Below are 26,038 nucleotides of genomic sequence, written 5' to 3'. Positions count from 1 at the left end.
CCACCATTTCATTCATTTGTCATCATCACAGTTCCCTTTAGCCAAGCTAGCGTAACTGTGGAACGTAAAACTTAAAGATTTCATTTCATTTGTTCTTATTTCGACGTTTTCGCCCAATGAAATTGTTTACATCTGTTCTCAGAACGGGAAGAAGGAGGCATATTCTGTTCAAAGTTATTTTTTAACGTCTTACTGTTCAACTTTAAAATACTAATTTTTAAACTATCTTAAAGAAAGAAAAGCAGATAACTTTCGTAGCATCAAAATCGATTTAAAGAGCAAAGCCATGACGGAAATTGGATTCCCAAGCCAAAAGCCCATTGTTTTTGAAAGAGCTTCCCCGACAAAAGACCCAGCCATTGAGAATGAAAATAGAAAGAAAAAAAAACTAACTCAAAAAGTGTTATTAAAGAAGAGATTATGAGATAATACGACAATAGATGTCACCTACTTCTAAGAAAGGTCAACGAAGCTTGGGTTAGAAGGCGTAACGATCTTTGTTTCAGCATTATGGGTATAAAATTAAAGAGTAGATGTGCCTCATAAAACACTAGCGGACTTTGCGGTACCTTTTCTTAAATAAGAGATATTTTGTAATAACAATACAATCATTATCGTTCATTCAGACTAACAAGTTCATAAATAAATTGTTGAACAATGATTACCTATAATATCTTATATTTTTTTTTTGATAAAAGTGAATCACAAAAATTTTCGTATACGCCTTATATTTGGAGAATGACATGCAGTATAACAAGCACGTAGCCAGGAATTCGTAAAGGGGAGGGGGGATCCGTGACATGAAGTACTGTAGTCATCACACCAGAGGCTCGATTATTCTAAACTATTTTACTGGAACATATATTGGTTCCTTAAACCAGGATTTCGTAATGCTGGGGGGGGGGAGGGGGAGTAACATGAAATACTAAAGGGTCAGGAGCTCGATCAATCTAAACTACTTTACTAGCAACATATATTGGTTCGTTAGGATAATAAAATGAGGATATGTTAGTATTTTAATAACAAACTATGAAGAAATCTCGAGTAAAAGAAGAATAAAAGTATTGAAAAGGATTTTACAATCTACGCTCCTTCCTCTGTTCATTCGAATATAACAATTTTCATTTCAGTATGACCGCAACTATTTTAAAAAGTACATATATACTATTATAAAAAGTATATATCCAATAATGTCTTCTAAAATATTTTACGATACCTGCTTTACTTTCTCTGTTCACGAATCAAATATTAACAGAACTTTCTTTCCACATAACTTTTTTTGTTTTCATTATTCCGTCAACTACTGTATGTTCCAAATGACAGGTTAAAGGAGTAGTAGAAAACTGCTTTTGAAATAACATGTTTAATACTGCAGAGAAGCGATGACGAAAAATTATGATAAAAATGTCGACTATTACAGACCCGCACTATGTTTTCGAAAGCTTGAAATTTCAATGGCTAGTAGCAGAAATTCTGAGAATTCTGTAACTTTACTAGAAATTTTAAATTTCCTGATTTTTCCAGGATATCCCGCTCATTCGCCGCCATGTATTGTAAGTAATAGAAATCTCCTCATAAGAATGAGTAACCAATAGCTTTCTGTAGCTTTTTATTTTTAACGCTGATTCTTCTTTTTCTCGTTTCTTTTTGTTTCATCCTTTCTTATTTTTTTTCATTTCTGGTCTCGAAGGGGGGAGGGTCCGGACCCCCCGGACTCTCCCCCCTTGGCTACGTGCCTGAGTATAGTCAAACTCAAACTATCACTTAACTCAGTATGATGTGCTTATTCCGTAGAAAATACGAAAACTCGATTTAGGGTCCGTTCAAAAATTTTATGGCCCCTGATCCAAAAATGCATTAAAAGATCCAATATATTTCAATCAAAAAATTTCTTGTACGCCTTATATCTGGAAAACTATATTTATAGTGTAGCCAAACCCCAAACTATCAGTTAACTCAACATGATATGCTTATTCCGTAGAAAATAGGAGAACTCGATTTAGGGGCGGTTCAAAAATTTTGTGGGTCCTGATCCAAAAACTAATTATTGGCCAAGATCGTAATCTTTTGATCCATTTTTTGGATCATTCGTAAAAATCTTGTTCGGAGTATTTTTGAATGGTACCCAATAAGTTTACCGATAGCATATATTTTATTCTTGTTTATCGTTTGGCATAGTTTTAATAAATTTTCTCATGTTCTTTTGTACGGTGATGGTTCAAAATGTAAGATAATGATTTCCCATGGGTGTCACATTCTCCGAGTTTCTCAACAAACTCGGAACAAAACGCCACTGCATCTGTAACATAGCCGTTACATAACTCATACGTTGCATCATCATAATCATCAGTAGTGATGAGCAGTTTGGTTCATTTTTCGCAATCAATTCCTTCCAATCCGGGGCCATAGTGGCTCAGTGGGAGAGCGTTCATCTCTGGTGCATGGGGTCTTTGGTTCGATCCCTAGCTCGCGCCAAGTGAGCTTTGTGATGGACAAACACCATGTGCGTGGGTTTTCTCGGGATTCGCCCGTTTTCTCCTACTTTATTCATTCCACCATGTCATTCATTTCTAATCATCACTATCTCCTTTAGTCTAGCCGGCATAATCGTGGGACGTAAAATTTAAAGATTTCATTTCATTTTTTTCCTTTCAATCTATTCAAAGTGAGGATTCGTTCCTATGAATCGAATCCTTTACTTCCAATAAGCTGTACGATTCCAACTTTCTTAGTTTTCCTGTTAGATTCATCTTTAATTTGGATCGAATTCTTTAGTTCCAATAAATTGAACAATTTCGAGTTTACATATGGTCCTCCAATATGATTCCTCTTTAAGGCCAAACTACTTAAAAGGGTTTAATCAACTGAGAAGTTATTTCAAAGATAGTTTTGGACCGAGAAAGGTTGGAGAGAACAAAAGGAAAGATACAATGATGGACTGCCATGTTTCGACTCTTCAAGACACAGACAGTTAGGAGCTCCATTTTTTGCTGATTAGAACCTCTTGCTTGTTGTATGAAAAGAAGGTCACAAAATTGTAGACACAAAGGTTTAATTGTTTCTAGATATACGCAGAAAGTTCATTATTTGCTTCTTTTTCATGCAGTATCCCCAAGTTCTGAAGCCAGAGCATATCTGAGGATTCTGTTGGGACGAATTGTGGGTGGTATACCCTGTGACCTAAAGACCATATTAATGTTAGAATACTACCCACAGACAATTCAGTTGCTTCAACAAGTCGTCGTGTGGTTACACATTAGTAGTAATCGCGGGACTTGAGGCAAATTTTTCCGCCCCTGGAGCGTGGCGCCCGCCGCCGCCGCCAAATTTTGCGCCCCGGGCGCCCGGCGCCCATTTTTCAGGTTACGTGGCCCGGGGTCAATGACCTAGGGGTACATAGGACCACCCCCTTTTAGATTTTGGCAGGGGTACCTTGGCCCACCCCCTAAATTTTGGCAGGGGTACCTAGGATCATCCCCCTTAAATTTTGAAAATTGCCAAATCTAAAAATTTGGTGTGGTAGCCTAGGACCATAGTATGTACCTCTATCAGTATTAGGGGTCTATGTCATTCCCTTTTATGGGTAAAAAATTGCCAAAAATTCAAATTTCGGGCCTTTTTGACCTAATTTATCCCCTTTGATGAGGTGTTATTACCCTATATGGATATATGTGCATATACAGGGTCAATTACCTTTCATAAGACATGGGTATATTTGTGCACCCCTTTAAAAATTTGGGAGGAGTACCTTGGCCCACCCCTTAAATTTTGGAAATTGACCAATTTAAACATTGGGTATTATAGTACAGAATCCTAATATAGATCACTATAAATTTGGATGGTCTACCTCGTTCCCTTTTAGGGGTATAAAATTGCCAAAATATAAACGTAAGCAATACGTTGTATCACGTGTTTGGTTTTTTGACTTAATTTATTCCAATGGATGAGGTCCTATTACCTTATATGGTTATATGGTCATGTATAGGGGTCCATCCCCTATTATAAGACATAGGTACATTTGTGCACCCCGGAAGGGGATTCGGTATCATAGTACTGGACCCTAATATATATTACTATAAATTTGGGTGGTCCACCTCGTTCCCTTTTAGGGACCATTTTGTTCCGCTTTAGGGGTGAACATGGATACAGTGGTCCACCTCGTTCCCTTTTAGGGGGCATTTTTGTTCCGCTTTAGGGGTGAACATGGATACTTTGGAATCGTCCCGAGTTTGATTCTTGGAAATGTTGAATTTAACGTCCCCGCGAAAACGGTGAGAAATGATAGGACGAAACATGAAATTACTTGACTGAGGATTGAAGCAGGGACCTCATACATTAGAGACAAGCGCTAAGCGACCGTACACGTGTGTTGATTACTATGCAATGGCCCCGAGTTTGATTCTTGGTGCTAGTGTTAGGAAATTTTCACACCCTTCGAAGCTAATTGAAAGGATGACGATAAGAAATGGTGAAATGAGAAAACATCATAAACTTACTTGCTTGCGGATTGAAGCAGAGACCTCACACATTAGAAAAAAAAACGCTGAGCCACCATGCCAACTTCAGTGCGAGCAGTTTTGCGTATGAAAAAGAACATGATCAGATTATGTTACATTACACATTTCTGCTCGTTGTTAAGCATAGAAGTTTGTTATTGTGAAATTGCAGCATGTGCTTTTACGAAGAGTACTACATCAGCATTTTTCTCAGCTGACGGACTTTTAAAGCTCAACTTTACATTTATGTCAAAGACAGTTTCATAACATATCGATGAGTGTTACATTTTTTCAATCAAGTTTAAGGAAAATGAATCACATTTTAGATGTGGTAATTTGAATGTCGTATTAAACTAACGAGTCAACGGTATGATGTCATGATCAAAATTGCGATACTAGATGTCGTAACGATTGATGTGTAAGGAGAAAAACGTGAATAATGTCACAACCAATCAGATTGTTTCTTACATCACGTTTTGGTTCATGATACATGATGAAAGCTGTGTTTTCATTGGTTCTCCGTGATGTCATTTATTATTTTCATCGTTTCTGATTGGCTGATAGTGTTGTCACTTTATACTTGAACACTTTTCAGACCTAAATAAAATTCTTAATTTCATTTTCAAGTCCTACTTCCACGAAGATCGTGAATGAACGAAGTGTACCTCTTGTGTCAGCGTGACTTTACTCCGTTCCTTGAATTTGAGGTAAGTATCAACCGCGTTTTCTTAATATCAAAGGAGTGCTTTTGCATGAGGATAACATTGTTATCACTGTTTTATTTTAGCATGAAATATTTAGCAAATGGAAGAATAACCCTCACTTACTTGACCGGGGATCGAATTAGGAATCCCACACATTAGAAGTAAGCACGAGAAGTGATATGATTTATTGATTTTGGTTTAGCGTCCCTTCAGTAGTGAGGCTAGGAATACAGCTTAATGTTGAATCTGAACGCATACTGGGTGTTGAACCCGGGCCAGAGGTGCGTAACGCTAACCACTTAGCTCAGTTTCTGAAAGTTACCATTAACGTAAACAAAGAAACTACGCACGAATTTGTTTCCCCACAACGTGAGACGTGGACCTACAGTTTAATGTGGGATCTGATCTCCCGCCGAGAAACGAATTCGAGTCTTTCTTGCCTTAGTTCGAGAAAAGCAAGCGCATGAGATTTGGTTTTCGTTTCATGTTCGTTATACGTTTTAAAGTTCAGTGTCAGGGGAAAATGCTTACTACAATGATTCTCTCAGCTGAGTTGGAAAACAATTTCATTCATTCCTTTTTCACTACAAAAAGTTAGGTCAGTTACATATTAGTCCCAGGTTTGATTTCCAGTATGACGACAAAAAAAATTTTTAACAGTAGAACTGTTTGAAATGTGATAATTCTTTTAGGATTGATCGTGTAGTTATTTTGATACAGTTAAACGTGTTAGCGATTTTCTGAATTCAATTTTAATTCGTGTTTTTTTTTCTTTCTTCTCGTTTTAGATATTTGTTTTCTTTGCCTATTCCTTTTTTGCTTACCTTACCTTTTTCCTATTTGAATATGGCTACTTCTGGCTTTATTGTCTTGCGAGAAATCAATAGACATTATCGGCGTTTTAATCTTGAAGGACGATTGCTGGAAATTCAAATTAATGCTCCGACCAGTGACACCGATATTGTTGAGTGGGTTCAGGCCTCCTTTCAACAGATGTTAGATTACTTATTGGAAAATGTTGACGAATTATCCATGGTTGGATTATCGATTTTATCTCATGATGAGAAGAACAAACCGTTTTATTTATCTTTTTGGCGTGCAAGTAATTTGACACTGGAGACTTTATGGGCTTCCTTTGATCGCATCCTTCAAAGTAACGATAGTTTTCTCATAAACGACCCTTTCATTGTACATTTTCATCATGTGGATGTGCCCCGTGGATTTGGATTGGTGCGTCGAGGTCTTTTATCAAACGACGAATTATTAAAGTGCAAGAAAGGCATTTTACGAGTAAAAAACACCGAGAAGAATTGCTTGGCTTATGCAATTGTGATTGCTATTGGCCTAAAGAAATATAAAGATACAAATCAGAAACTGTACAATCAATATCGCAAACAGCTGAAGTTTGTTGTTATTCCAGACGTACATGAACTTTTGTCTCGATCCTCAGTAAATTTAGATCATGGGGGATCTGTGGAAGAATTGCGACAATTGCAACGTTACTTGACAAATTATAAACTTACCGTATACACCAGCTTTTCAGGAGAAGATATTCTGTATGAAGGAATGGGTGGCGAAGACAAGATTCCAATCAATTTAATGTGCATCAATTCTGATTATGACATCATCACGTCATTAACGTCTGTTTTTTCTACCAGCTATTACTGTGCTGCATGCCACAAAAAATATGATCATCGTATTGCACACGTCAAGAACTGTTCGGCCATGTGTGAGAAATGTTTGCAGAAACCACCATGCAGTAAGACCAACACGGAGAAGCAATGTCCAGAATGTAATCGTGAATTTTATGGTGAAACATGCTATACGAATCATCTGACTGTACCATATCATAAGGGTCAACCAATATGCAAGATGGTGAAACAGTGTGCCAAATGTCTACGCATTTATTCGTTTGTCCATACAGGGGAAAGAGAACATAATTGTACTGATTATTTTTGTAATGTGTGCCATAAACACGTTATGTCTACCCACCAATGCTACATGAAGCCTGATACGACTCAATTAAAACCTGGAGTTCCATCAGTGTTACATGCCAAGAAGGCTATGATTGTCTTCTATGATATCGAAGCCACACAGGATACTTTCTTCGATGAAGACACGTTCATTCATAAACCCAATTTACTGGTGGCCCAACAAGTATGTTACAACTATGTTCAAGATGAAGATATACATCATCCGTGTGAATTTTGTGGACAGCGGGAACATATTTTTCAAGATGATCCGATCAATGCCTTTCTTGCGTATTTACGTCAACCACGACCCAACATCAAACTTATTGTATCTTTGGCACATAACTCTAAGGGATATGATGGTCATTTTATTCTTAAATCTTTAGTGGAAGAACATGAATTGAAACCTACTTTGATCTTGAACGGAGCAAAAATTTTAAGCATGAAAGTGAATCACTTATCGTTTATTGACTCCTTAAATTTCATGCCAATGGCTTTAAGTAAATTATCCAAGGCATTTCATTTACCAGCGACCAAAGGATATTTTCCACACTTTTTTAATACTGCTGCAAATCAAACGTATGTGGGAAAATTACCGGACATCCATTATTATGGTGCAGATGAAATGAAAGTGGATGAACGAGAAAAATTCATGACATGGTATAACGAACACCAGAACGATACGTTTATTTTCCAAGAAGAATTGGTGAACTATTGTGTCCAGGACGTCAACGTACTTCGAATGGCTTGTATATCTTTCATGACCACTTTTGAACAAGAAACTCACGTGAATCCTTTCCTGGAGACTATCACTTTGGCGAGTGCGTGCAATTTAGTATTTCGACGAAATTTCTTAAAACCCAATACTATTAGCATTCTTCCTGCACGAGGATACCATCACAGAAACAATCAGTCACGGATTGCTTTGCAGTGGCTTGCCTACATGGAGGAAAAAGAGGGTCATTCAATTCTACATGCGGCCAAAGGGAAAGAAGTTTATGTTGCTGGTTTTCATCTGGACGGCTACTACCAAGATCCCGACACTAAAGAGGAACACGTGTATGAGTATGCCGGCTGTTTTTATCATGGCTGTCCTCTATGTGTCCCTACAGGCCGTGATCAGCCCATTTATGAGAAATCCGAAGAAACAATGAACTATCGCTACGAGAGAACACAGCGTAAAATGAAGTTATTACGATCCATGGGATATAAAGTACATAAAATGTGGGAATGTGAATTTCGTCAAGTGTTAAAATCCAATCCAGCATTGGCCTCTTCTTTAAGCACACATCCTTATATTAATAAGACACCATTAAATCTAAGAGACAGCTTCTATGGTGGCCGTGTAAATACCTTTAAATTGTATCACGTCGCAAATGAAAATGAAGGCGAAGAAATAAAATTCTTGGATATCGTTTCCCTGTATCCTTATGTGAATAAATGTGGACGGTATCCAATAGGGCATCCACGAATATATCTACAGGGAGATCCAGAAATGCCCGACATTCAAGATGTCAACGGATTAGTCAAGTTGAAGATTTTGCCTAGCAGAAATGTGTTTCATCCAGTGCTGCCATTTCGCTCAAATAAGAAGTTGTTGTTTCCACTTTGTGCTGCCTGTGCCACAGCATTAAATCAAGATTCTGAATGTACACATACCGACACTGAACGAAGTCTAACTGGAACGTGGGTGTCCTATGAAATTCAAAAAGCCATTGAACTTGGGTATCAAGTCATTGAAATTTACGAAATTTGGGATTACGACATCACCGTATATGATCCAGAAGCCAAGACTGGCGGATTATTCAGCGAATACATTAATACACTTTTGAAATCTAAGCTGGAAGCTTTTGGTTGGCCTGCCAATTGCGTCACCGAAGAAGAAAAGCAGCAGTATATTCAAATGGTACAACAACGTGAAGGCATAACTTTGGATGCAGCAAATATAACTTCAAATTCAGCACGTCGTAGTCTTGCAAAACTCTGTTTGAATGCCTTCTGTGGACGACTCGCTATAAGAGACAATTTCAGCCAAACGACCATCATTAATGACCCCAAAGAACTGTATCAGAAATTAACTGCTCCAGACATAAAAATCAACCAAATTTTACCTGTTAACGATTCGTTGTTATACCTTTATTGGCAGTATGAAGATGATGTTCCAGTACAAAATCACAATGCTAATGTTGTCCTTGGAGCTTTTACAACGTGTCAAGCTCGTCTGGAACTTTACAAATATTTAGAATTGCTGCAAGAAAGAGTACTATATTTCGATACAGATTCCGTAATATTCACGTAGCGACCATCACAGCCCACAATAGAACCAGAAGTATTTCTTGGATCAATGTCAAATGAACTGGAATCAATTGGACCAAAAGCATACATTAAAAAATTCGTGTCTGGTGGCCCAAAACAGTACGCCTTGTAAATCTACAACCCCGACACGAAATCAACCAGTTATGTATGCAAAATTCGTGGGTTTACACTCAATTATACTGCAAGTTAAAAGTTAAATTTCAATAGTCTGGAGCAAATGATCATAAATCAATCGAGTGAAAAAATCTCCATTAGCACGCCTCACAAAATTTACAGAACCCACGATCATCATCTTGTCACAAAACCCGAAGAAAAGAAGTACAGTTTTAACTATAAAAAACGCCGATTAATACCAGACACATACGAGACATTGCCCTATGGGTATAAAAAAGCCAGAACAGAATAACAGCCATATTTTTCCCTAATTCCACCAACATCACTTCCCAAAGACGGGGCAAAGAATCAAGACGGTGCACGGGACATGCTTCAACGATTCACGAACGGAGACAAACTCAGATGACATCACCTTGCAGAAACCAGTGGAGAAAAAAAAAAGGAATTCAGGTACGTCCCATTTGCTTTCTTTTCTCACCTCACTCTCTCTTGATCAGTTAGTTTATGTTAATAATCTGTTTTTCTTCTTTCACAGGAAACAAAATAAATATTATCATGCATATTCATATGTTTTATTTTCTCTTTACAGAATTTGACGAGTGTGAACTTAGCAGGACCACTTTTGAAAATTATAAATGTTTGCACACCATACGTTTGTACTGCGTTTGTACCGGTTTGTACCGTAAAAATTTTCGTTTGTACCGGTCTCAAATTCGAAAAAATCGAAAAATAAAGTGGTCCTGCTAAGTTCACGTGAACATAGCAGGACCACTGATAAATTTCTACAAATTTGATGATTTTTCTGTACGATTCGTTTGTACTGCGTTTGTACCGGATTGTACCGTAAAAATTTTCGTTTGTACCGGTCCCAAATTCGAAAAAATCGAAAAATAAAGTGGTCCTGCTAAGTTCACGTGAACTTAGCAGGACCAGAATACAAATTTCTGCAATTCTTAAAATTTCTCTGTTTGAATCGTTTGTTCTACGTTTGTACCGGATTGTACCGTAAAAATTTTCGCTTGTACCAGTCCCAAATTCGAAAAAATCGAAAAATAAAGTGGTCCTGCTAAGTTCACGTGAACTTAGCAGGACCACTGATAAATTTCTACAAATTTGATGATTTTTCTGTACGATTCGTTTGTACTGCGTTTGTACCGGATTGTACCGTAAAAAATTTCGTTTGTACCGGTCTCAAATTCGAAAAAATCGAAAAATAAAGTGGTCCTGCTAAGTTCACGTGAACATAGCAGGACCACTGATAAATTTCTACAAATTTGATGATTTTTCTGTACGATTCGCTTGTACTGCGTTTGTACCGGATTGTACCGTAAAAATTTTCGTTTGTACCGGTCCCAAATTCGAAAAAATCGAAAAATAAAGTGGTCCTGCTAAGTTCACGTGAACATAGCAGGACCAGAATACAAATTTCTGCAATTCTTAAAATTTCTCTGTTTGAATCGTTTGTTCTACGTTTGTACCGGATTGTACCGTAAAAATTTTCGCTTGTACCAGTCCCAAATTCGAAAAAATCGAAAAATAAAGTGGTCCTGCTAAGTTCATGTGAACTTAGCAGGACCACTGATAAATTTCTACAAATTTGATGATTTTTCTGTACGATTCGTTTGTACTGCGTTTGTACCGGATTGTACCGTAAAAATTTTCGTTTGTACCGGTCCCAAATTCGAAAAAATCGAAAAATAAAGTGGTCCTGCTAAGTTCACGTGAACATAGCAGGACCACTGATAAATTTCTACAAATTTGATGATTTTTCTGTACGATTCGCTTGTACTGCGTTTGTACCGGATTGTACCGTAAAAAGTTTCGTTTGTACCGGTCTCAAATTCGAAAAAATCGAAAAATAAAGTGGTCCTGCTAAGTTCACGTGAACATAGCAGGACCAGAATACACATTTCTGCAAATCTTAAGATTTGTCTATTTGAATCTTTTGTTCTACGTTTGTACCGGACTGTACCGTAAAAATTTTCGTTTGTACCGGTCCCAAATTCGAAAAAATCGAAAAATTAATGGTCCTTCTAAATTCACGTGAACACTGATAAATTTATACGAATTTGAAGATTTTCCTTAACAAATCGTTTGTACTGAGTTTGTACCGGATTGTACCTTAAAAATTTGCATTTGTTCCGATCTGAAATTCGAAAAAATCGAAAAACAATGTGGTCCTGCTACGTTCACGTGAACGTATCAGGACAAGAATACAAATTTCTAGAAATATGAGGATTTTTTCTTAACAAATCGTTTGTAGTGCGTTTGTACCGGATTGTACCGTAAAAAGTTTCGTTTGTATCGGCGTGAAATTCAAAAACTCGGAAAGGAAAGTGTTCTGCTAAGACAAAATGAGACATTCGTGTAATAGTTTTTGAAACAATTTTCATTATATTCTATTGCATTATCTGTTGCTAAAACTCTAGGTGTCAAACTATGGTACGAATTTAAAGATTAATTAATAATGTGTCGCTCGCGATTCAGCCGAATCTTTTGACTACATTTTTGGATGAGTGAGTTTGTCGTCTCTGACTAGGAATGATCGACTGTTCTTTATGAGTCGTGTTTCTTCGTGATTCGTGTATTTTCAGGAGTCGTAGTTTCTAAGGAGAAATGGTTCTTCTAGGGTTATGGTCTTTGGCAGTCAGGTTTCTTTAGGAGTACGGGTTTTGAGGAAGACACGGTAGTTTGGGATTGACAATATTTGTAGCATATAAATCTTGTACAGTCAGTAACAATATTAAGTATAGATTGGAGCTTTTTTTCTTTATACTGGTCCCTCCAACCTATAACTTAAATTTTTCTAACTGAATGTTGCTAATTCGCGAATCGCCTCTTGCTTCTCAATCTTCGTGGTAAAATCAGTTGCTTTTTTTGGAAAGGTGGTTTCAATGATTCGTGCGTCTTCTCAGCAGTGTAGGCAATTTTTGATCCAAAAGTTCCTACCAAAATTTCAAATTGGGCGACCCGTTACGTTCTTGGCTACTTGCAATTATCTGCCAGTTTAACTCAAAAAAATACTCTACTTTCTTATTTTTATATTTGGAATCACAAATTTATATTGTACAATAAAAATTTTGTTTGTTTAGTATCCTATTCACAATGAACAATAGTTTTACTGAAACTAAAACGTTTGATACTAGCTCAATTCTTGTTTTAGTAGATTTTAACCTCAAGATCTTACAAGACCAGTGTTTTGTTGACTTTGGGCTGTAGAAGTATCACTGACCGTGTTTCTGTCTCATTTAATGCTCAACCTAATCCCCAACCTCACGTGAACTTAGCAGGATCACTTTATTTTTCGATTTCTTCGAATTTGAGACCGGTACAAACGAAAATTTTACGGTACAATCCGGTACAAACGCAGTACAAACGAATCGTATAGAAAAATCATCAAATTTGTAGAAATTTATCAGTGGTCCTGCTAAGTTCACCACTTTATTTTTCGATTTTTTCGAATTTGGGACCGGTACAAACGAAAATTTTTACGGTACAATCCGGTACAAACGCAGTACAAACGAATCGTACAGAAAAATCATCAAATTTGTAGAAATTTATCAGTGGTCCTGCTATGTTCACGTGAACTTAGCAGGACCACTTTATTTTTCGATTTTTTCGAATTTGAGACTGGTACAAACCAAAATTTTTACGGTACAATCCGGTACAAACGCAGTACAAACGAATCGTACAGAAAAATCACCAAATTTGTAGAAATTTATCAGTGGTCCTGCTATGTTCACGTGAACTTAGCAGGACCACTTTATTTTTCGATTTTTTCGAATTTGAGACCGGTACAAACGAAAATTTTTACGGTACAAACCGGTACAAACGCAGTACAAACGTATGGTGTGCAAACATTTATAATTTTCAAAAGTGGTCCTGCTAAGTTCACACTCGTCAGAATTTGTACCCGTCACGGACACGTCTTCCTTTGAAGAAAAAGAAATTCTGTATTCTATTTCACATGCTAAAAAATAAATGTACAAAAACATGATTCTGTGTTTTATTTCACATCCTAAAATCGAATTCTTTTCATGTACTGCGATTTCAATTTCTTTTTTCTGAATCAGTTTACCGATAAAATAAATCAATGTTTTATGAAAAAAAATCAAACTAAATTTTTGTTTGAGAACTTTTTTTCGTGTACGAAATAAAAAAATTTGTGTACAAAATAAAATTCTGTTTTAGAAAATTTTTTGTGTACGAAAAAAAACTGATTCAGAAAATTTTTGTGTACGAAAAAAAAATGTTTTCAGAAAAAAATTTTGTGTACGAAAACAAAATTCTGTTTCAGAAATTTTTTTGTGTACAAAACAAAAACTGTTTCAGAAAAAAAAATTATATACAAACAAAATTCTGTTTCAGAAAAAAATTTGTGTGCAAAACAAAAATCAGTTTTCGTCACGAAACTGCTCCGACTAAATGAATCGATTCATTCTGATAGTGTTGGCAACACTGGAAAATTTCGGTAAGTATCGCTCAGGCACTGAGTTACAGCGAACACAACTAGATTCGAACCAGCAACCTTAAATGTCTGATTCATCTCTAAATACAGCCAACTAAACAATAAGATTATGTGTATACGTCAATACTTAGCACTGAGTTAGCAAGGTTTTCTTCAAGGTCAAAGTCGCACACGAAGTAAAAAGATGACAACACAGATCTTCTATCTTTCTATATGAAACATAAACCTAGTGTAAACTGCTCGCACTGAAATGTGTAATGTAACATAATCTGTTTAAATCTGCTCGTCTTCTTTTCATACGCGAAACTGTTCGCACTAAATGGAGTACGGTGATTCAGCGCTTGTCTCTAACGTGTGAGGTTCTTGCTTCATCCACAACGAAGTAAGTTCATGTTTCCTCCTATCATTTTTCATCATCGTTTCAAGGGGACGTTAAACTCAACATTTCCTGAAACTAACACAAAAAATCGAACTCGGGACCATTACATAGTAATCAACAAACTGAACTTCTCAATGGAGTATGGTGACTCAGCTCTTATGTCTGATGTGTGAGGTCTCTGCTTCAATCCGCAAGCAAGTAAGTTTATGATGTTTTCTCATTTCATCATTTCTCATCATCGTTTCAAGGGGACGTTAACATTTCCTGAAACTAACACCAAGAATCAAACTCGGGACCATTGCATAATAATCAACACACGTGTACGGTCGCTTAGCGCTTGTCTCTACTGTATGAGGTCCCTGCTTCAATCCTCAGTCAAGTAAGTTCATATTTCGTCCTATCATTTCTCATCGTTTCGCGGGGACGTTAAATTCAACATTTCCAAGAATCAAACTCGGGACGATTCCAAGGTATCCATGTTCACCCCAAAGGCGGAACAAAATGCCCCCTAAAAGGGAACGAGGTAGACCACTGTATCCATGTTCACCCCTAAAGCGGAACAAAATGCCCCTAAAAGGGAACGAGGTGGACCACCCAAATTATTAGTAATATATATTAGGGTCCAGTACTATGATACCAAATGTTTAAATTTGCCAATTTCTAAAACTTAAGGGGTGGCCAAGGTATCATTCCCAAAAAATTTTCAAGGGGTGCACGAAAGTACCTATGTCTTATAATAGGGGATGGACCCCTATACATGACCATATAACCATATAAGGTAATAGGACCTCATCCATTGGAATAAATTAGGTAAAAAACCAGACACGTGATACAACTTATTGCTTACGTTTATATTTTGGCAATTTTATACCCCTAAAAAGGGAACGAGGTAGACCACCTAAATTTATAGTGATCTATATTAGGGTTTTATACTATTATACCCAATGTTTAAATTGGTCAATTTCCAAAATTTAAGGGGTGGGCCAAGGTACTCCTCCCAAATTTTTAAAGGGGTGGACAAATATACCCATGTCTTATGAAAGGTAATTGACCCTGTATATGCACATATATCCATATAGGGTAATAACACCTCATCAAAGGGGATAAATTAGGTCAAAATCCTCCGAAATTTGAATTTTTGGCATTTTTTTTTATCCCTGAAAGGAAACGAGGTGGACCCCCAATACTAGTAGAAGTACATACTAAGATCCTAGGCTACCATACCAAATTTTTTAGATTTGGCAATTTCCAAAATTTAAGGAATGTGGTCCTATGTACCCCTGCACCCCTTCGGTAGGTCTACCCATAAAGCCTAACACCACGTGACCCCATGCTAAGATGTGCGCAGGGGCGTATCAAAGGGAACAAAAATAAGGTAAGCTATATATATATATATATATATATATATATATATATATATCCTATAAGGTAAAAAAGGAAATAACATTCTTCAAATTTATAATTATAAAATGAAACAAATAAACTCATACGTGAAACTACCCCATAAAGGCGAATCGTAAACTATGTAAACTAAAGGGTGCGGGGCGCAAAATTTCAGCGGCGTCACACTCCAGGGGCGCAAAAGTTAAAATCAAGTAACACAAAATAAGCTATACATACACCTGTACTCCATCATAAGGTAACATTCTCCAAATTTTATACCGTAAAAGGGAACAAAATCAACAACCTACCCCATAAAGACTGACGGGGTGTGGCCTAGGGGTGAAAAAATTGAAATTATATACCGCAAAGTAAACTATACATACACCTGTATTCCATTAAAAAGTAACGATCTCCAAAATTTTATGCCGTAAAAGAAAACAAAATCAACCCCCCCTCGGTAAAACTACCCCATAAAGACGTGGCCTAACACCACGTAACCCATAAAGGCGTCACGTAACCCAAAAAAGCATGGCCTAACATCACGTGACCCTATGACGTCATAACATGTAACCCCCAAAAATGCGCGGCGGGCGCCCGGGGCGCAAAATTTTGGCGGCGGCGGGCGCCACGCTCCAGGGGGCGGAAAATGGCCTCAAGTCATGCGATTACTACTCACATTTGTCAATGTGCTATCCTATAACGTCTTTCACTGCAGTTGATGGTTTGCTGTACCGTGTTAATCCAGCAAATCACCACTGTGGAATCTTTGCACCCATTACTGGATATTGCTGCAGTCGAATGTGTCATCCCCCCCACACACGAAGAAGTTTAAGTCGAATGAATGTGGCTGAATAATTGCTGGTCTTATACAGAAACTCAATGACCAATCGTTGGTGGGTTCGGCTGTCTATTTTCTTCTCCATTGTGGGCGTATCTGTAACTGGTGGAAGAAATTTTGCTACACAACTTCAGCATAAAGGACTTTTTTATTTTTTAAAAAAAGTTATGGCCCATAGCGCAAAACGTTTTGAACGCCCTTTGTATGTTTTAGTTGATTTCTTTACATATCGTGCATAAATGTATTTATCACGCACACATTAGTATTTGTCATCAGTAATTAACATTTCTTTTACTCTGTCTAATCTGTCCCCAATTGCACCCACAATATCAAAATCTCTACGTCCGTTACTATTTGTAACTTGCGTTATTCCCAAGAGTGACGCTCATAAGTTGGTACATCACTGTATTTTTCATTAACGGAATAGACTAATCAAAGAAATTGAATGACGTATCTAATTACTTATCTTTATTTTATTTTAGTTTTTTTTTTAATTATATGGCAGCGAAGTTTCTTTTAGATCTTTTTCTTCAGTGATTTGACGGCGTCTTCTTCCACGTGCTTTGGCCGATAGCAATCTCCATTAAATCAAGTGAGTTGGCTCCCGGCAGAAGGCAATGTCTTTGATACAAAGAACATGATAGGGATCAGCAGATTTAAAACCACTTTATGTCCTATATCTCTCTCCTATATCAGTTGTCAACATTATAAGGCAAGAAATGTTGGTCCCCAAAGAGACCCAACATTAATAATGGTAAAAAAATTTAAAAAAAAAAAAGCAACTAACGAACTTCTGGGAAATTTATGATTTTGTGAATTCTGCTGACGTACTCGCCAACGCACTACTGATTGAAAAAAAACTGTTGTTTCACTTTACTTCATGTAATAGTATAGTTGATTTGTATATTTCAAAAATAAATCAAGTCAAAGGCGCCGACTTTCCAAAATTTATGTGGGTGCACATATCAATGGCGGAACGTATTAACCTATATGTTTACAGGGAAGTCTCGATACTTGACTGAATTATTTTTAGTTAAAATCTATTATGAAAACTATCATAAAGGGTTGTACTGTGATAAAGTAAAATATACCGGTACTATAAGGATAAGTTGGGGTTGTCCTAGCTCAGTCGGTATCACGGCTAACTTAGACGCAATAGAAATGGGTTCAAACGCGGGTTCAGACTAAAAATCTTGTGGGTGCGCCGTACCTACAAGATATTTTGTGTGGGTGCCGGAACCCCCGAGCACCCACGTAATCGGCACACATGAATCAAGTTACTTTCTTCAGCAAACGAAACTTATTTCTAAATAAAAAACATAATAAATATTCGGGATTATTGGATACAATAATTAAATTCCCAGTTAGAAATATTCTGAAGTTAGAAACAATATGCTTAAACGGAAAGCGTCGGTGGCTCAGTGGTAGAGCGATTACCTCTGCTGTGTGGGGGTCCCTGTTCAATTCCCGGACAAGTAAGTTTTTTGGTGGACAATATCGTGTCCGTGAGTTTTCTCGGGGTACTCCAGTTTCCTCCCACATTCACATTCCACCAATTATGTCATCATCATTCATTTGGCTTAATCATCGTCTCTCTTATCATTAACAACATAATTGTGGGACGTTAAACTCAAAGATTCCATTTCATTTTCATTTCGTATTCTTACATGGGGCCGCGGTGGCTCAATGGGAGACAGTCCACCTCTGGTGCATAGGGTCCTTGGTTCCTTGGCCCAATCGCAGCTGGAGCTCATCCGTGGCTAAGCGGTTAGCGTAAGCGCCTCCGGCCTGAGAGACCCGGGTTCGATTCCCGGTGAGAGCTCATGTGGCTCGGATTCTACGTTAATCAGTACGTCCCGTCTCATATAGCCTCGCTGCTGAAAAGGGACGATAAACTCAAAATCAAATCAAAAATCGATCGCAGCTCGCGCCAAGTAAGCTTTGTGGTAGACAAACATCGTGTGCGTTGGTTTTTTCTGAGTTCTCCCTTTCCTCTCATTTTTTACTCCAATATTTCATTTATTTCTCAACATCACCGTCTCCTTTAGCCTAGCCGGCATAATCGTGGTACGTAAAACTTGAAGACTTCATTTTCATATGCTTACACAGTGCTGAATATTTCTTCATGGTTTGTGATTATAACTTTCCTCAATAGATGTCACACGCGTCTTTATATTAACAAGAATGATGCCACAAACAATGGATACGTAGATAATAAACTCTGGTAAAGAGGATACTTTGTGATGCAAAGTTTTAACCATAACAATATTTTTTGAGGTTTAAACTCCCCCCTCAAAAAAAAAAAATATGTTAACATTAAAGAAACTAGTCAAGGAGAACTTTACCTTTTAACTTAAAAAAAAAAAACATCTAAATCAAGCACGTATTTTCATTACAATGCGCTAAATATCACAATCTTATAAGGCCGATTACCCTGATTATAATAAACTGTGACAAAAGCTTTAAGTCACTGAGCGGGACTAGTGGGAGGTTCTCTATGAAGAGGAAGAAGAAGAAGAAGAAAGAAGATTGTGCACAGTAGGCAGCTCTACAACAATTTCCATACATGTATAGGAAACTTTATTGCCACGTATGAACTGCTAATGAAAGAAGTGTTTTCGTATGTTTTGCAATCATACAATATATTAGAGAAACGATTTATACATTTTTCCATATAGAATACTATTTAGTAGATTATTAACTTAATGTTTCTATAACATAGTTATGGTCTATTATAGCTAGAACCGAAGGACTCCAGGAGATGATTGACAATATTTTTGACACTGGAAAACTATATGGAACAGAAATCAATATTGAAAAAGCGAAAGTTATGACAATATTCCTTGAAACGCGTTCTTACGGATCTGAGTAGAACAAAGACAACTTGAAAAAGTCGATAACTTCAAGTACCTGGGAAGTATTTTGCCGAAAGATGTTTACTATACCAAAAAGATCAGAGCAAGAATTGCCATAGCCAAAGAAGTATTCAACAAGAATTTGTCAATCTTAACCAATAGCTTAAGAGGCCTCATCACTGCGAAATTAAAATACCGTTAATTTTGCAGTAATTATGTGATATCTTCAAATAGATAAAAGATAATCGAAAAGTGGAACAAGATCTCCCTAGACAATTGTATTTTGGATGAGATACCGTTATTACGATTCATTTATCTGCTTTCGATTTCCAGCCATTTAGAGAATCGGCATTTATTTTCGCGTTTCTAAATAACTGTAAACGGAAAGCTGCTAGGTGACTCGTAATAACGGTAGCAAAATAGCATCGTCTAGGGAGGTCTTGATCCATTTTTCGATTATCTTTTATCTATTTGAAGATATCGCATAATTACTGTAAAATTAGAGGTATTTTAATTTCGCAGTGATAGGGACTCTTAATATTGGACTAAGGAAGAAACTGGTGAAGTCCTATATATGGGGGTATTGAAGTGTGTGGTTCAGAGACTTGGACATTACGAAAGGTAGAGAAGAAATATTTAGAGAGCTTCGAAATGTGGTATTGCAGAAAGATGAAGAAGGTAAAATGGACAGAGAGTAGTAACAAATGAAAATATCTTAAAACGGATAGGAGAGAAGAGGACAGTTTTAGCCAGCATCCTCCGTAGGAAGGACAATTGTATTGGACACATCTTGAGAAGAAATTGTCTTCTTCATACCGCAATGGAAGGAAAGATGGAAGGAAAGCGAGGAATAGGAAGAAGACGATCACAAGTGATCGATGATTTGAAGAATAGAAGTAAACACTGAGAGTTAAAAGTGGAAGCAAAAGATTGAGGAATAAACATTTCCAGGCCCATATCTAAAAGTTTTAAAAAAAATCATTAGTCCCAGGAATTGCCAAAAGTCAAAATAGTTAATAATAATAATAATAATAATAATAATAATAATAATAATAATAATAATAATAATAATAATAGTTCTAGTCTCTCCTTTATTTATTTATTTACTTATGCGCTAAAGATACTAAACCTGAGAAGCAGCCGACTTTCTTCCTCCTCTCCTTGTGACATCCAGATCAACAGCGACAACAACGCCATTCTTTCTCGTCATTGCCTGAATCTGATTGGCTGTCCCTTGTTGCAGCCAATACAACTCGAATTTCAATGAAGAATATAGGATAGAGTACGTCTATACGTCTATGTTCTTCTCTTCAACTAAGAATATAGGAAGGAACTCTACGTTTCAACGGCGAAAACAAAAAGAGATACATTTGTATATTTCTTGTCAACGCGCATTGAAATCTAATTTTAAGTGAAAACACAGAAATGAGTATATATATATATATATATATATATATATATATATATATATATATATATATATATATATATATATATATATAGAGAGAGAGAGAGAGAGAGAGAGAGAGAGAGAGAGAGAGAGAGAGAGAGAGAGAGACGGATTTAGAGGGTGCAAAGGTGCACGTGCACTCCCCCTTCCTTTCGTTAGAAATATATACTACCCAAAGTGAGAAGCTAGCAGTGAGTTTTGCAAAATCAATAGTTTAAGTCAATTTTCTGAAGGTTGAAGGAAAAGAATTCATCGAGAGCAGACACACAGCATTTCTAAAGGAATCCCTCATTCACAACACAGATGCCTAAAGGCATTTAAAAAAAACTCAAATTGAATTGAAATGTACTGGTAGTTATTGGTGCACCTCCTTCCCTCAGAGAATCCTGGATCCGGCCTGTATATATATATATACACATATATTTCTTGCATGTCCATAAAATTCTAATTTCAACAGAGAACATAGAAAGAAATTTGTCTCCATCTTTTTTTTTTTTTTTTTTTTTTTTTTTTTTTTTTTTACTGCGAGTGATGCCGTTTATGGAACAATGCTGAATCTCAGATAATTTATTTAAATCTGACATATGTTATCAGTATTCCAAACTTAGTAGTGTCATGTCCAAATCTGACGTAGTTCCATTTTTTTAATAAAGTTTGGTTTACCAATACTCCTTTACATATGTACTCTGTCTGTGTGTCCGTCTGTTCGAGTAACAAAACAATCTCGAGAATTATTTAAGATTACCATCTATTTTTGGCCACGGTGTACTGGGTCAAAAGTTATAAATCACCCAGATGTTGATCACCCACTCATATAAAATGGTCGAAATAAAAGAAATCCTGCTTTTTTTTCTTTGCATTGATCTTTATAAGGCCTAAACGGTAATAGATAGTGATGAGCGGCTTCCTGTAACCGATTGAGCATCACAAGAGTAAATTTCATTTTTATCCGTAAGTTTCTATTAAAACCAGAAGTGCTAGAAATATATTACCATTTCCGGTTTCAATATTAATTGAAAAAATATTACATTATACGAACTAAACTCTTTTACGTGGTGTACACGTGACACTGTTTCTTGTTAACAATAGTGGCTACAAGACCTGAAAATAACTCCATTGAAAGCAAGTAACTCTAGCAGATTTTCTATGTCTTTAAAGATAATATTTTAAAATATTATTGAGACATTGTCAAGTCAAATTTTATAATGAGAAGTCCATGGGTGGCCCAAAAGTAAGTATACAGTCACAGTACTGCCATAATTATATGAAACAGATTCAAGCACAGGTAAGATACTGGTTTGGACAAAATTTTCTGTCGTAATGTGTGTTGTAGCCTTCTGGGTAGGGTTGAATGAAGAACATTAAAATGTCGAATGAGGACATTTCGAACATTTGCCTGAAAATTGTAATTAAGATTTAGGTGCCACTGTATATCTACTTTTGGGCCACCCTGTGTAGAAAAGCTAGCGAGGTGCTTAGTTCCATCAATACATAAGCGCAGGGTTATCAAGAATTCTGCCACTGGATAAAATGCGATACATGTTAAGAAGGGTTTCATGAATCATGCTTGTCTCTGCACCCAAATTTGTGTCAACGTTTTGTCTGTTGTGCTTTGTGTAAAAGAGGACGGACATTGATTTTGTTAGAAAGAAAGTCAGAAGAAAGAGAAAGCAAATGAAGATTCAGTGAAAAGTGGCAGCAAAATCAAGGATGAGAGGAAAGTCATTCCACAGGGATTCTCTGAGAAGCAGAATCACAAAACGACCTAAGACGATACTCGCAGAGGGGGGACATCGAGAAATGCAATAAAGTAAGATTATTGGGGGGATAGAAGCTGCCCGCTACACACACACACACACACACACACACACACACACACACACACACACACACACACACACACACACACACACACACACATACACACACACAGACAGAGAGAGACGAGGACAAAAAAGAAAACAGGAAAAGAAAAGTAAAGAGTCAACGAAACAAAATAACATCCCAGTAGTAAAAAAAAAGTTACATTTTATTTCTCTCCACTTCTTTTCTTAGAATTTCGTTTTCTTTCGTTTTTTTTTTTTTTTTTTGGTTGAAACGAAAACATAAAACGAAAAAAGTAAGAAGTATTACAATCGAGATATAATGACTTTCCTTTGTGGAAATACAGAGTACGATTTCACTGTAAAATCTTCTTAAACTGGCTGCATTTTTTTTTTTTTTTTTTTTTTTTTTTGCCACAGTGTTTTGCTTCTGTCCATTCCAGACTGTCATTTAAATCACTGTAAATTTTACTTTGGGACTTCGTAGATTTTGAAGTATTTATTATGACTTTGAGCTGATAAAATATTAAAAATTTCTGTTAATCTACGGTGCAATTGGTGACATCAAGGTGTTACATTATTATTTTTTTTTTTTATCAAAGATAAGTTAATTATCTTCTCAGCAGTATACGCTGAGAGAAAAATATACAGAAAATCTGAAGAAGCACTGTTTAACAGGATTCTGTATCACACACAAGATCTTCTGTTCCACGTCTTTTACTTAGATAGGACCAATGTGTAAAGTCAAAAATAGATGGAAATCATGTGTGTCCTTTGTCAGACTTGCAGGATATAGGTAATGGTTATACATGAGTTGCATTCAAATTATAATACTGATTGATTTTTCAATATATATATTGTCATGAGAATGGTGAATATTGTCTCACCATTCTCATGAACGATGCAGATTTCCATTCTGACTGGAAATAAACAAATGGGGAAAGGAATTGAGCACCGTAGCAGCAATTAGGAAATCTGTACGGAACATACATACAAAGATAAGGTGTCTGTATACACCATTTACGTTGATCTGGCTCCAAAGCGGCACAGAAAGTCTGCAACATAACACACAACGCAGTTCTGTTTTCGTGGCAGGAGTAGCACCAGCGAAACCGCCCGTAGCCGAATCTACGGATTTTCCTTTTCAATGTTTTACATTATTCTCTCCGTGTAATATTTTCGTTGACAACCGTTCTGACATTTCTTCCTTTTTAAAGAAAAGCAATGCATATCAACCAGGAATATACGATTTTAAAATATACAAGCTCTGATGGTCAGTTTTTAACAGTCAATTTTAATATGAACCACCACTATTTTTATATGGACTATAGTTACTCTACGTTTTCAACGATGAGTGCCAGGATATTTTCTCAGTGATTTGCTGTAATGTTACTGTGAAATGCTGCACAGTGTTGGTCTCCCCGAGACAGATTAATAACAAGATGCTATAATGGCTGAGTAGCAGTGTTCTTATCTATGATAATAAAGGTCAGTAGTTCGATCCCAGGATATATTATTTTTCAGTGGATAATATCGTATCATTGAGTTTACAAAAGTTTCTTCATTTATTTAAATTTTCCACTTCCTTATTTCGGGCATTTTTTCAAAATCATTAATCACTTGAAATCCATGTTTTTTAAAATAAGACTTCTGTGGTCACTTTCCCGCGAACTGAGACAATACACAGCGATCTCATTCGAATTTAAACATGTATGAATTAATCATATCACGGATGAAGTAGGGGCCGCTGTGGTTCAGTATTAGCGGGTTCACCTCTGGTGCTTGGAATCCCTGGTTCGATCCCAGCTCCCGTCACGTGAACTTTGTGGTGGTCAAACAACGTGTGCGTGGGTTTTGTCGGGGTTTTGCCGTTTCCTCCCACTTTATTCATTTCACCACTGCATTCATTTCTCATCACCACCGTCTCTTTTAGCCTAGCCGGTATAAACGTGGGACGTAAATCTCAAAGATTTCATTTCTAAGATATATACTAAGTACAGAAAAAAAAAACACTCTTTTTTCAGCAGTACCTTCATCATGGAAGGAATTAATTTAATACACGAGCTAAAGCAATCAAAATTCATTTTCCTTGGAATGGTTACAACGATACTTGTATTTTTGACATCTTTATTATATCTTTATGGGCAAAATGTGCTTTTAAATTATGCACAAGCTGTTCTAAAAAGGAAGAAGAAGAATACGAAAAGAGAAATAAAAGTAATTTCTTTTCTGTTGTTATCAAGGATGTTATAAATAGAGGATTTGCCCATATGTATCTTCATCCTATTAAATCGGTGAAGCCAAAAAGCAACTCGGCACGTCTGATTGGCTACTCTCGTTTCTGCCATCGTGTGATTGGCTACTTTGGTTTCCGCCATGATTGTTGCCTCAAAACATTGCGATCCTATCGGGCGGAGTGGGCGGAGTGGGCAGAGTAGGGGTGGCGAAACTGTGACGTATATCTTCAAGATTTTGTTGTAAGGGCAAATCCTGTATTTTATAAGATCCTTGGTTGTTATGAGATGATATTTTGTTATGATAGTGATTCGACGATGTGACTTTAGTTGTCATAGTAACGAAAAATAAATAATATATAACAAAGGATCCATGTCGTGAAAACTACATGTATAATTTTTAAGGTTGTGTAAAAGTTTAATTTGTTACGTACTACAATAAAAAGGTGATATCATGATACAGTGTTTTTACGAATTTTGATAAATCAGCAACCTTGTTTATATAAATATATGAACTGTGGACCTTACCTTATAAATTGGTGTAATCCGCTCCAAGATTACGTCTTAAGGTAAATCTCTAACCGGGGGCGCGGTGGCTCAGTGGTAGAGCGTTCACCTCCGGTGCTTAGGGTCCCTGGTTTGATCCCAGCTCGCGCCGTGTGGACTTTGTGGTGGACAAACACCATGCTCGTGGGTTTTCTCGGGGTTCTCCCGTTTCCTCCCACTTTCTTCATTCCACCATTTCAGTCATTTCTCATTATCACCGTCTCCTTTAGCCTAACCGGCATAATCGTGGGACGTAAAACTGAAATATTTCATTTTAAATCTCTAACTAACTAACTCTACGGCCTACCAAACCCGAAAGTTCAATGTCGCATTCATAAAAGTTCTCCATTGAGTTCTGTCCTTAGCCATCTCGATCCAGTTTCTACTTTGTATTGCTATTTCTGTAGATCCATCTTATTGTTATCCTCCAATCTGCTCCTAGGTCTTTCTAATGGTCGTTTT

The sequence above is a fragment of the Thermobia domestica genome, chromosome 7, assembly GCF_964235325.1.
Source record: "Thermobia domestica chromosome 7, izTheDome1.hap1.1, whole genome shotgun sequence".
NCBI lineage: Eukaryota > Metazoa > Arthropoda > Insecta > Zygentoma > Lepismatidae > Thermobia > Thermobia domestica.
This window is presented reverse-complemented; position numbering follows the sequence as displayed.